Consider the following 14,199-nt stretch of genomic DNA (forward strand, 5'->3'; position numbering starts at 1 on the left):
TAGGGTCCAGGGGGGGTGTGTGTGGGGGGGGGGGGGGGGGGTTGTGAGTGTTTGGATTCTGTAAAAATATAAGTTTGTGTGTTATTAATGGTGTACAAATATTAGTGTGTGTGTGTGTGTGTTGTTGTTTGTGTGTGTCTGTGTGTGTTTCTATTCTGTACAAATATAAGTCTGTGTGTTTGTGTAGATGTGTGCGTGTGGGGTGTGCTTGTTTAGTGTAAAAATATTATTGTTTGTGTTTGTGTGTTTGGCTTGATTGTTTCAAAATCAAAGTAAAAATGTGTTTTTTTGTTGGGATTTGTATGAATATAAGTGTGTGTGTGTATGTTTGCATAATGTTTGGCGTTTGTGTTCCTATTGAGTGTTTCTTCAACAAGAACGTGTAAAGGTGTGTGTTTTTATTGTGTACAAATATAAGTTGTTTTGTGTGTGTGTTAGTGTGTATGTTTGTGTGGTGTGTGCGTGTTTGTATTGTGTACAAATATAATTGTGTCTGTGGCGCGTGTGTGTCTCCCATCGCATGCCATAGCGCTTCCTCCCCCAACAATTCTTGGGTCTTCATTACCCAGCAAACAATACTTATAAATACCCTTAAACGAACACGGCGTGCAAATGACCGTAAGGATCACATAGCCTGCAGGTTTGATTCCCCGTGTTGCTCCTGAGAACCTCAGCGCTGTCTCTCCCTGCTGTGTGTGTGAGTGTGTCTGTTTGTTTGTGCGTCTGTTATTTTGTGAGTGTGTCCGTTTTTGTTTGTGTGTGTATGTGTGTGTGTGTGTGTGTGTGTGTGTGTGTGTGTGTGTGTGTGTGTGTGTGTGTGTGTGTGTGTGTTTTTGTGTGTGTGTTTATCCGTGTGTGCGTGAGTGGCTGTTTTTGTGTGTGTGCGATTGTGTGCATGTGTGTTTCTGTTTTAGTGTGTGTGTGTGTGTGAGTGTGTGTGCATGTTTGCATCTGTTTTTGTGTGTGTGCATGTGTGCATGTGTGTATTTGTGGTTTTACATGCTTGCGTCCGTTTGTGTGTGTTCGGGAGTGCACGTGGTAATCTGCTTATGTGTGTGTGTGTGTGTGTGTGTGTGTGTGTGTGTGTGTGTGTGTGTGTGTGTGTGTGTGTGTGTGTGTGTGTGTGTGTGTGTGTGTACAAGTGAATGACTGCGTGAGTGTGTGTGATTGTATGTGTGAGTGTGTTTGTGTGTGTGTGTGTGTGTGTGTGTGTGTGTGACCGTATTGCCATCGCCTGCAGGTTTGATTCCCTGTGTTGTTCCTGTGATCATCAGGGCTGTCTCTTGTGTGGTGCGTCAACATCGCCGAGGATACCTTCAGGTCACTCATGTGAGAGAGGAGATCATTAATACCAATACTACCTCGTTAATTATCTATACAGCTCAGAGCTTCTACATATACATTTCTACATTCAGGGCGTTCAGAAGACACTTTCATCCAGAGCAACTTAAAATAAGGACATTTGTCAGAAGAAAGAAAAACAACAATATAGCTCTGTCGGTACTGTAAGGATGTTCATAGAAGAAGTGCCAAGCACTAACCATCACTAGGTTAACCCATTCCCTGTATACAGCAGAGATTGCTAGGATAAGATGCTACACAACTAAGTACTATAACTAAGTACGGCAAGTGCCAGGGGCCTGTACTACGAAGCTCGATTAGAGGGTTAGCGAGGTATGTTGAGCTGAAAGCCTGGGTTAGCTGTACCACAAAAGTCGATCTCTTTAAGCGTCGCTGTATCACCATGGTGACTTAAGCCCAGTTCAGACCAAAGATTCACCTTGCAACGGCTTGCAACTCGCAACTCCTTGCAACGCCTTGCAACGAGACGGGCTGCGACGTAAGGTGGAACGTAAGGGAGATACCATTTCCAGAACTTGGAAGGCCGTAATAACCATAGACATATACAATGGTAATAACTAGTAGGTTATGTGAAAGACCCAGAAACACAAATATGCGACGAGGCAAAAACAAATATGCGACGAGATAATGTCCGAAAACCGGACATTATCATCAATTAATAAAACCCCCCCGGACGCCCCGGACGCCCCGGACGGGACGTAAAAAGTGGACATGTCCGGGGAAAAGAGGACGTTTGGTCAGCCTAGCTTACAGTTAGTTTAGATTACCCGTTGTTGGATACATTGCATTTTCCGTTAGTTGAATTTCAGATTGATCTGTCTTTGTTCACCATCGGCTCAACTACTACTTGGAGATGGATAGCTTAATTATACACAGGCCTAATTATGTTAGTGAGAGTGAAATGGTCGCAGTTTTTGCTGTGGCTTTAATCATGAAAAGGAGAAGACGGCGAGTTATAAAGCCAAGAATATGGAGCCGCAGTTGGGTACTTCAGCGGCAGAAACAGGGTGCCTACGCCAATCTGTGTAGAGAGCTGGAAGTCGGGGATATCGACCAACGTATAGGACAGGTTGATCCTCCAGCAACCGAATTAAGTTCTCCTCCCTCTCCTCGGACCAGAAGTCTGCCATCTTCGGATCTTTTTATGCTGGAGTGGACAGTACAGTACCGGGACGGAGTAAGGCCGTGACGTACAAGTTGTTCTGTGCTGTGATTGGCTGAAGAGGAATAGTTAAATCGCCGCGTTCTAAAACTGGACCTTGCGATTTGACATGTTCAATCTCTGGCGACTCCTTGCAACGCCTTGCGACGCCTTGCAACTCCTTGCAACGGCTTGCAACGACCCGTTCACACCGCCCCTGCGACGTTCTAAAACCGTCTCATTGCAAGCCGTTGCAAGGTGAATCTTTGGTCTGAACTGGGCTTTACGCTCACAACCAAACCTGGTCGGGAGCAGCTTTTCTGCTTAGTCTACCCGGAGATCGGCTACTTATATTGGCGTGCGCAGCATCCTAGCCCCTCCTCCGATAATGGCGTCAACATTTGTGGGTGTTCCCGTGGACCTCGGCGCACTTATCGTACAGGCGTCTCTCCGGACACAGAGGGTTTTTCGGGAGAGAACCGATCCCTTGGCATTATCTGACGATATTCTTTATGAGAGATATAGATTCTCATCAGAGGCTATTCGTTATTTGATCTTCCTTGTTGGACCGTATGTAGTCAATGCTACACAAAGAAGCCGTGCACTTACTAGCCGCGTTTACATGGACACATCTGATCCGCATAGATTTCTATGTGGAATAGAAAATGATCATATATACGCCTCATTCGGAATACAATTATCTGTTCGGCATAGAATTCTATGCCGAATAGAAGAGGTGGTGTAGTCCGTTTGAATCAACATGTTTTTTCATTTTCTGGAGTTGCTACTTGTGTTCGCATGTGGTCTCAGAAGAAGTTTGAAAAATGTACTTGGAATGAATTGTGCACTTCGGAAATATATTATCAATACACTTCAGTGCACTTAGTTTTCACCAGGGCTTTGGCCCTGAGGAGCGTAGCTGGCAGCCCCGCAGCAACATCTTTGATGCATCCTTGGTCCGAGATTTCAATGAGGATAGACCTGGTGGGTCGCCTGGAGGCGCCCGGGTACTCTGAGGGTACTGTTACGGCCGTGGCCGTACCCAGCAGATGCTCAGCTCTGTCTCCCCCTATTTGGCAAGATGTTTCCTCGTTTTCCCCAGCTCTACAACTGTTGGACTTGCACACCTGTCATCAATCTCCAGTTATCATCTCTGCTTTACTTAAAGGTCCCATGACATGCCACTAGTTGTGGCGTGATTAGCCATTACAAGCCGTCTTGGAAATCTGCGCCTTATGACATCACAGGTGGGCGTGTCCACCTAGATGTGTGACGGATGGATGACGGGCCATACCACCCTGAACACGCCCTATCTCGTCAGATCTTTGAAGCTAAGCAGGGTCGGGCCTGGTTACTACTTGGATGGGAGACCGCCTGGGAATACCAAGTGCTGTAAGTGGTGTCGGGTGGTGGCCAATAGGTGGCACTCTTCCCTCTGGCCCCTTCCCTCATCAATCCCGATGCCCGAGTACAGTGACGGGGCCTCTGTGTTGTGGAAGGTGCCCTCCTTCGGAGGAGACGTAAAATCGAGGTCCTGACTCACTGTGGTCATAAAAGATCCCAGGACACTTATCGCAAAGAGCAAGCTAAGTAAGAATCTGCTCTTTCCTGGTTCACATCCTACCTGACGAACCGCACCTATCAAGTGACATGGAATGGCTCCTTGTCCAAACCTTGCACGCTTGAAACTGGTGTCCCTCAAGGCTCTGTACTGGGGCCTCTTCTGTTCTCCCTCTATACCAGATCTCTGGGCTTGGTAATTGCATCACACGGCTTTTCCTATCACTGCTATGCTGACGACACTCAGCTATTTCTCTCTTTCCCCTCATCTGATAAAACCCTGATTGCAACACGCATATCAGAATGTCTGGCGGACGTCAGCACCGGGACAACTGCCCATCACCTGAGGCTTAACCTCAACAAAACCGAGCTCCTCCTAATCCCAGGGAAAGATTGCCCACACATGGACTTACTGGTCAACGTCGAGAACATCACTGTATCTCCCTCTCCAACTGCCAGAAACCTCGGTGTGGTATTGGACAATCAGTTATCCTGCAATGCAATCATCACTGCCGTCGCCCGATCCTGCAGATTTGCACTTTACAACATCCGCAGAATCCGGCCCTTCCTCACAAAGGAAGCAGCTCAGCTTTTAGTCCAATCACTGGTCATCTCCCGCCTCGACTACTGCAACTCACTCCTGGCTAGACTTCCTGCCTCTGCGATTAAACCTTTGCAGCGCATCCAGAATGCGGCAGCGCGCCTCGTGTTCAACCTAGCGAAGTTCTCCCATGTGACCCCCCTCTTTCGGGAACTCCACTGGCTCCCTGTAGTAGCTCGCATCAAATTTAAGACGATGGTACTGGCATACAAGGCAGTCGATGGAACTGCCCCTGCCTACCTCCAAGCATTGCTAAAGCCACACACCCCAGCTCGATCCCTCCGCTCAACTACCTCAGCTGGACGCCTGGTACCGCCATCGCTAAGAGCTAGCAAAGGCCGTTCAGCAAAGTCACAACTTTTCTCGGTTCTGGGACCTCAGTGGTGGAACGAGCTCCCTGCCGCTCTCAGGACCGCAGAGTCGCTCGCTATCTCCCGAAAAGGACTCAAGACTCACCTGTTCAGAGTTCACCTCGACACTGCATAGCCACCCTCCCCCTTCTGGCCACCATTGTACACTGTATTGTATTGTGTTGTATTGTATTCACTTAACTGTGTAGCAACTGCAGTAGCTGCTATCATGGCTGTAACACGGGGAATTGGTTAGCCTAGCGATTGTTGTACTTGCACTTTGTTCTATGAACATCCTTTCTGTACCGACAGCGATATATTGATGCACTTCTTATGACAAATGTAATTATGTAAGTCGCTTTGGATAAAAGCGTCTGCTAAATGCCCTAAATGTAAATGAGTAGGGGTTTCCCCGGTGTCCTGGCGCAACCAAGCTAATTCAATCTGGCCCCCCTAATGATCATCCTCTACAATTGGCAGACTCTGTTGGAGCCATAACGGAAATATGGCAATAATGAAATGGAAATAATAATAATTCATATAACGATGATTTTATTGAGTTTTTATTCTGTCTGGCTCCCCCTGTTGGTCAGTTCTATTATTGCATTCATTCAGCTAATGAAGGTATTTAATTCACCGGCGGGAAGTGACATAAACGTGAGTAAGACTGGGAAGAGGGACAGTTTTTTGACCGCAAATTCTTGTTGAAAAGTAAAGTTATCAAGACGAATCATTTTTGTTTGAAGCATCGAATCAGATTGCTTTACTTTGGTTTTGGATTGCATTTCGTCTACCCCGCTTCTAAAGTGGCTTCTAATCTTGGCAAAAAGCCACTATATCAAGTAAAAAAACTCTGCCAGGAAGAAGAGAATAAACACTGTATCGGAGGGAAAAGCACACAGGAGCAGACGTCTTGGACCGGTCGTGAGTATATAAGTATATAATAAGTTCATGAATAAACACGTGCACAACGCTGTTAACGTGATGTCGGGATGTTCAAAGAAGATGATAACAGTAGTTTGAAATGGAATATTGAATTGAATACCTGCCGATCTGTGGATGCAAGCAGTGTAAAAGGATACTGTGTTGCTCTGTATAAATGTCATTAAAGGAACAGCGCACACTGCGTCCGTGACACACAGCATTAAAAAAATAATAATAACTTCATGATAAAGTCTGTAAATATGTCGGATATAGGCCTACTTGAGACTGCTGCTGACACAGAAGCATTGTTAAAATCCCTCAAAGCCACAAGCAGAGGGAAACTGGGATCATGCACAAGAAAATGAATGAAATAAAAACGTTGCTTGTTTATGGTTGAAATGTGGATATTGTGGAGGAAGGTGTGGAAAAATGTATTCAAGCTGTCGATGAATTTAAAAATGTTCATCATTCTGTGCAAAAGCTCCTATCAAAGGAGGACAGAGAGGAGGATCAGTGGACTGGTATGAGCCACGAATAAAAAATGTCCAATACTTTGAGAAAGAGGTCAAAGTGTGGAAAAGTGAACAAATGGCTCAATCAAGAATCAATCCCCGGATTGCGGTTTGGAGTCCAACGCGCTCCGTATTTTATATTGATATACATTGATTAGCCACAACATTTTATTATTTCGGCTGCACAACGAGGCAATTTTTCATACTGGAAAACTATTTGTAAGCAAAATGGCGACTAAAAGCCAGAAAAAAGCACCCAAAGCCGCAATTCAAAGTTTAGCTAGCCCTGCACTCAGACAAACGCTCATGGCCGATGCTAATGTTAGCGCTACCGCGGCTGCCACCCGACCATCAACCCCACCAGCAGAGCAGCCAACGGAGAGCGCTCTTCTAGAGCTGATAAAAGCAGAGATGGGCATTTCTCGTCAACAACTGGGGGATATAATCAAGAAGGAGATGGCTAGTCTCCACGCTGAAATTAAAGAAGACATAGCAGCCCTTCGGCAGGACACCAAAGCTGATATCGCCTCTCTAAAAACGGAATTCTGAGCCGAGATGTCATCTCTGCGCTCAGCCCAGACCGAGACGGCCACCACTATACGGGATATCGAGGGCGCGCTCAACCGGCATGATTCTAGCATTGCAGGGCTGGATAAAACCATATTGGATCTCAAACAAGAGGTGGGGAAACTGAAAGACCGGAATGATGACTTGGAGAACAGAAGCCGCCGTCAAAATCTGAGGATTATTGGAATACCCGAGGGTGTTGAAAATGGAAAGCCCACTGCATTCATGGCTTCGTTTTTTGCCTGCGTTCTGGGCGACGAGATAACTGATCCTTTGGTGCTGGACCGCGCTCACAGATCCCCGGCTCCTAAACCCAAACCCGGCGACCGTCCCAGACCCATGATAGTTCGGCTGCACTACTACTCGGATAAGGAAAAGATTCTCCAAGTATCCAGGAACAAGGGTGAGCTCAAATTCAGAGGGGCAAGGGTGCATATATTCCCAGACATGAGCGCCGAGCTTAGCCGCCGCAGAGCGGCGTTTACCCCAGTCAAGGCCAAACTCAGAGAGGCGGGCATCACATACGGTCTCTACCATCCAGCGGAGCTACGTCTTGTCCACGACGGAGTTTCACATTCCTTTAAGGCACCCGCGGATGTGGAAACCTTCCTTGCCAAACGCACTCGTCCCTCTTTGGAGACGTAAACAAACGAAGATAGACGCTGCGGTTCCCTGCGCTGTGTGCTGATCCCTCATACTGGACTATAACCTACCTAATGTTCATACTTTTAGTTTTTCCCTCCCGGTTTATTTATTTTCTTATGGAGATGGAAGGAAAAAGGAGACTTTATTATGGACCGTGAATGGAGAGACTATTATTTGTTATCACCAGTAGAGGACAGTCGGCATCTACCTACCAGTTTGGTTGGTGCACATCTTCACCAAAGTAAGGTATCAGCATGTTATTGTTTTCCTTACTCAATTTGAACATGTTGCCGATAAAGAACTAGACCCACGTTTCAGAAGGGCCAGAAAAATGTACCGGTTTATTCGCTTACTTATCTTGCTAATGTTTTTATTTTTGTTTTTCCCTGTTATGGCCGCTTCTCTCTTTTATTGCATTTGACCATTGTCAGTGGTGGGTATTATTTTATTTTATAAGTTGTGACTACAAAAACGTATGTGAAAGGAGCAGTGTTTCTATGGTTGTTAACTGCCTATGGCAGCAAAACGGAAAATTACCAAGTGTTCCCAGGGTTTTTTACCTCTCGTTTGGGGAGGGGTAATTTGTTTTTTGGGCTGGGAGGGTGTGGGTGGGGGGAACTATGTGTTTTATGTTTGTACACTTCTTTACTCTTTTAGCTTGAATGTGTGTGTGGCAGTGTCATTTTCAAAATGCTGTAACATCCTTCAGTACCCTACTAATAACATAACAATCGGCCATGCTCTGATGAGCATGGTTGATTGTTTGCGGCAAAGAAATAATGGCTGACAATATTACAGTAAATTGCATTAGTTGGAACACCAAAGGCCTAAATCATATTAATAAGCGTAACAGGGTATTGTCCCATTTAAGAAGTATGGATGTTGATGTTGCTTTTCTCCAAGAAACTCATCTCAGGTCCTCTGACCATAACAGACTGTGCAAAGGATGGGTGGGGCAATTATATCATTCCATTTTTGAGGTGAAATCTAGGGGTGCTGCTATTCTTATTAACAAGAATACTCCTTTCATCTTGCAGAAGGTTACTGCAGACCATCTGGGAAGATCTGTTGTGGTCACAGGTACCCTGTATAATGTACCTTTAATCTTGGCCAGTGTTTATGCCCCAAATTGGGACGACGTGCAGTTTATGAAAAAATTCTTGTCCTCATTACCTTGTTTAAATACACACAGGCTTATTTTAGGGGGTGATTTCAACTGCGTATTAGACCCAATACTGGATCGCTCCTCGAACACCAACTACAATATATCAAAATCAGCTAGGACGATTAATACTTTTCTACAAATGTATAATATGTCTGAACCCTGGCGCTCCTTGTATCCCAATTCTAAGCATTATTCATTTTTTTCCCCAGTACGTAACTCCTACTCCCGCATTGATTACTTTTTAATTGATAACCAGCTAATGTCCTCGGTTAAGGACTGCAGATATGAGGGCATTGTCATCTCTGACCATGAGCCCGTGGTTTTACAAATATCTTTTCCAAAGAAATCTGCTCGGCGTCCTTGGCGTTTTAGTAATGTTTTGCTTGGGGATGAATCATTTGTTAAGTATATTAATACGCAAATTGATATTTTCCTGTCCATAAATGATACGTCGGATGTTAGTAAATCCACCCTCTGGGAATCCCTAAAGGCTGTTTTAAGAGGGGAGATTATCTCTTACACCTCCTGGGAAGCCAGGTCGAGAAAACTGCGTCTTAAAGACCTTTCCGACCAAATTAAACAATTGGATTATATTGCTCCCACGCGTGATTTTTTAAAGGACAGATTGACTCTGCAGACAGAATTTGACCTAATAACTACCCGCCATACAGAACAGCTCCTCCTCCAGTCTCGATCGAGGTTATATGAACATTCTGATAAGGCTGGAAAATTCCTGGCTCAACAGGTTAGACAGTCTATGACCTCTACTCTCATTACAAACATCCGAAAGCATGATGGTCAAATTTCTAATCATGAGCAGGAAATGAATGATGAATTTAAGAGGTTTTATAGGCCTATGTCACACTTCCTGCTTCCGGAACGCGTAGTAGGGTAATCCAACTTCCGGTCGCGTCTAGCAGCAACAACAATGGCAGCTCCCGTTCGCAGTTGTTCTTGTAGTGTACCGTGTTGCTCTACATCAGGACGTATACAGCCATACCTCACCTTCCACGCTTTCCCGAAGGACAAAATAAATCTTGGTTGAGATTATTTTTTATTTGCCCAGTACTGTCCTAACGTGCAAGTGATTCTAGACGGCACAGAAATCAGGTGTGAGGCACCCTCATCACTCACCCTCCAGTCTGAAACATTCTCCCACCACAAGAATACCAACACCTTCAAAGGTCTGATTGGCATTGCTCCATGTGGAGTTATCACCTTCATTTCTAAGCTGTACACTGGTTCCATATCAGACAGAGAAATCACACAGCAGTAAGGAATCCTTAGACTACTTCAGCCAGGAGATGCATGCATGGCTGACAAAGGCTTTGTCATCGACAAGATGCTTTCTGAAGTTGGGGCCACCCTCATAATGCCGCCATTTAAAAGAGGCGCCAGGTTCACCAGTGAGTATCGCCCAACTTAGAATCTTGGTGGAGAGGGCCATCAGAAGGGTCAAAGAATATCATATCTGGGACACGACCATTCCTCTGACTCTTTCAGGCTCTGTCAATCAGCTGTGGGTAAATTGTTGCTTGATGTTTAACTATCAAGGTCCTTTAGATGTGAAGGGTGATGTCCCAGTGTTACACATTAAAACACATGACGTCACATGACTATTTTCAAACGTTTATTAATGTTCTTTGTTTACATTTAGCAGAAATAAATAAAAATGGTGTGTGTGTTTGTGTCCGTCCTCATCGTCATCCGCTTATCCGGGGTCAGGTTGCGGGGGGAGCAGCTCAAGCAGGGGGCCCCAGACTTCCCTTTCCCTTTTTTTGTGTCCGTCTGTCCTTTTCAAATGTTTATTTAATGTTAGTTTCCAGTTCTTTTTTTTTAAATATAAATTTACATATATACATATTTACATTTAACAGAAAGAAATGAAATGTTCTGTGTGTGTTAGGCAAGGCAACTTTATTTATATAGCACTTTTCATACACAAGGCAGACTCAAAGTGCTTCACATATAAACATTGTCATACAATAAAATAGATAAGTAAAAGAAAACATATGCAGACAAATGAGTAAAATAGAAAGTTAAAGGCATTTTAGTATTAAAATAGAAAATAAAGGCAAAGTTAAAAAAGCTTTTTAGAAAGTGCAATGTATTTAAGATGTAGCAGAAAGCTAATGCAAACATAAAAGTCTTCAGGCTTGTTTTAAAGGTGCTCAGAGTGTGTTACCTTAAACAAATGTTCAGGAATGTTCGTTTCCAATTCTTTGATTAAAATATTTAAATAAATACATTTAACAGAAATAAATAAATGAAATGGGGTGTGTGTATCCCTCGGCCATATTTACTTGGCATTCAGGAGGTATGTGTCCATGTATGTGTTAAAAAAAAACACCTAACCCAAACCTTGGGTTTCCTGACCACAAGTTGGTCATTGGGTTCCGGGCGAATCCCCTGGAGCGAATCCCCTGGAGCAAAAAGAAAAAATATGTCAGCACATAAATCATATTGTTAGTGTAGCAACACTTAAGTCAGTGTCGCGTCTGTCTATATACAAGAACTTCGAATACTATAATTGAATAGACTATACAGGATGTTTGGCTAGGCCTGAGGTATACACATAAACCTGTCTCCTTGGTCCACGACTGCAGAACACTGGTGCACGACAGAGGTGTTGGCACGCTTTTCTCCCCTGTGAAGTGGTAGTCATGTGTCTGGAAGAGCAGATATTAAACAAAACATGACAATCTGCAACAGCAGACATGAAACAAAACATTACCATCTGCAACAGCAGATCTGGAGAAAGAGAGAACATTTTGGAAAAGCAACAAGAAACAATAAAAACACACAGACTGAACATGCAACTGAATCTGTGAAGGTCTGAAACCATGCTCTAGTCTAGGCTATCCATTATGCTACATATTATGAGGTGGGCCTGTTGTTTGAATCACAAAATGTAAATCTAATTAAAGTGGTCAGAAAGGTAGGCCTAAGTAACAGTCCCATTGATTCACAAAAGACTATGAAAAGCGAGATAGAGTTTGATTTCAGACTCAGGCCTGACTTCCTAGCACTGTAACCTGCAGGGTGTGAGGCTCAACGTTTTTCTTCTGGGAACAGTAGCAGTTCGCCCGAACTGCTACTCTCCAAATTAACTAAATCTGACACTGCAGTAAGAGAGGGAAAGATTAACACACCATACAGCAAAATGTATGGGCATTGGTAGCCTATGACAGCCACCCAGCCACTATGTTCTGACAGTAGCCTGGAGCTAATCTGACATACTATCGACACTTACATGAACGGTAGGCACTGGCAGTGCCTACCTACCTATACCTAACATCTTGGGGTTCGTCAGGCAGTTTCAGAGACACTCAAACTAAATATGTATTCCTACCAGTGTAAATAATATTTTGCGATTAATTTAAAAGGATATGTTTTAACTGATGTATTACACTTAGTGTTATCTGTCACAGTCAAGCTACACAGTGACAACAGATTTGAAACACTTACCTCTGTAATTAAAAATGTACTTCTCCCAGAAGAACTTATATCCTTTGCGTAGTTTAGATGTTTCGACACGTGAGTGCTGATTTACGATCCTTAGGACGTCGTCGTAGGACATTTAGGTAGGTTGGAGAGAGACTTGGTCCACAGGTATCGATCTGCCTCCGCCATGTTAAACAGCTTAGCTAAGCTAAGCGGAAGAGCAGTTACCCTACTCGGCGAGCTTCTTCCGGTCTTCAATTGTTCCGTGACATAGGCCTATTCATCTCTTTATACTTCTGAGGTGATATATGACCCTTCTAAACTTCAGAACTTAAATCCACCTCAAGTTAATGTATTATTAAAGGAGCAATTGGAAAAACCTATGTCTAAGGAGGAAATTAGGACGGCCCTTTACAGTATGCAGAATGCAAAAGCTCCAGGCCCTGACGGATTTACGTTAGAATTTTTGAAAAAATTTGGAGATAAATTATTGCCAATCTTGCTATCAGTTTTTGAGGAGTCCTTTGTCGAAGGCCACCTTCCACCAACCCTTTGTCAGGCCTCTATTTCGGTTTTACTGAAAAAGAATAAGGATCCCCTCAATTGTGGGTCATTTAGCCCTATTTCGCTCCTGAATGTGGATTATAAATTGTTGGCTAAGGCCTTGGCTCACCGTCTAGAGATCATTCTCCCTTCGATTATTTCACCTGACCAAACTGGTTTTATTAAAAAACGCCTCTCTTTTTTTAATATTCGTAGACTTTTAAACATCATACATTCCGCAGACGGTCAACACTTGCCTGAGGCAGTTATCTCTTTAGACGCTGAAAAGGCGTTCGATAGAGTGGAATGGGGTTACCTATTTTGGTGTCTAGACAAATTTGGTTTTGGTCCAAAATTCATTTCTTGGGTAAAATTGCTATATAACTCTCCAACTTCATCAGTGCGCACTAATAACACCAATTCCCAATCTTTTCCATTACAACGCTGGACAAGGCAAGGATGCCCAATTTCCCCACTTTTATTTGCTATAGCTATTGAGCCCCTTGCAATGGCAATACGCTCCTCTCCTGAGATTCGTGGTATTGTAAGAGGGGGTAAGGAACATAAAACGTCATTATATGCTGATGATCTTTTATTATATATAACTGATCTACAGAACACCTTGCCCTATATTATGAAGTTATTAGACCTCTTCAGCAGCATTTCTGGGCATAAGATTAATGTTTTGAAAAGTGAGCTTTTTCCTGTCAACTCTGCCGCTAAGTCCATATCCTTTAATTCCTGTCCTTTTAAGGTGACATCTGACAACTTCACCTACCTGGGGGTGGTTGTTACACGTGGCTTCTCTGACCTTTTTAAGCTTAATTTTGTTCCCCTTCTTGAGAGCTCTAAAATTGCCTTCAATACTCTCTCTTTAGCAGGAAGAATTAATCTAATTAAAATGAACACGTTGCCCAAATTCCTCTACCTTTTCCAAACTATACCAATCTTTATCAACAAGTCTTTCTTTTCGCACCTAAATAAGATTATATCTGACTTTATTTGGAATAAGAAGCCACCCCGTATCCGTAGGGAATTTTTGCAGAGGCCAAAATCAATGGGTGGTATGGCTTTACCACATTTCCAATTATACTATTGGGCAAGCAACCTTAGAGCTATGGCATATTGGCTTAAAAACTACATAGACAATGAGACTCCTACCTGGGTTCAGATAGAGACAACTGCCTGCTTGCCATCGTCCCTCCCTGCTTTATTGTATTCTGCAATGCCTTTCACTCCAAGCTATGTTTCAAGTGCCCCCTTAGTACATCAGTCTTTACGCATATGGGCTCAAGTGCGACGACACTTTGGTTGGCAGGCTGGCTCGCTCTGGGCCCCAATTGCGTCTAATCATCGATTTGCCCCTTCATTTCATAATGACTATT

The 14,199-nt window shown here is 43.8% G+C and overlaps 1 long non-coding RNA gene and 1 pseudogene across 1 annotated transcript; one reads left to right on the forward strand and one right to left on the reverse strand.

Moving 5' to 3' along the window:
* The first annotated feature begins 3,782 nt into the window (after positions 1–3,782).
* Positions 3,783–3,902, forward strand: LOC132462183 (5S ribosomal RNA; annotated as a pseudogene).
* Positions 3,903–10,670: 6,768 nt separating this feature from the next.
* On the reverse strand, positions 10,671–12,544 carry LOC132461269 (uncharacterized). The gene is made up of 3 exons (XR_009526581.1): positions 12,296–12,544; positions 11,409–11,496; positions 10,671–11,250 (listed from the first exon to the last, which is right to left on the reverse strand). It is a non-coding gene; the product is annotated as an uncharacterized LOC132461269 (long non-coding RNA).
* Between the last annotated feature and the right edge of the window lie 1,655 nt (positions 12,545–14,199).

Source organism: Gadus macrocephalus, chromosome 7, assembly GCF_031168955.1.
Source record: "Gadus macrocephalus chromosome 7, ASM3116895v1".
NCBI classification, from domain to species: Eukaryota; Metazoa; Chordata; class Actinopteri; order Gadiformes; family Gadidae; genus Gadus; species Gadus macrocephalus.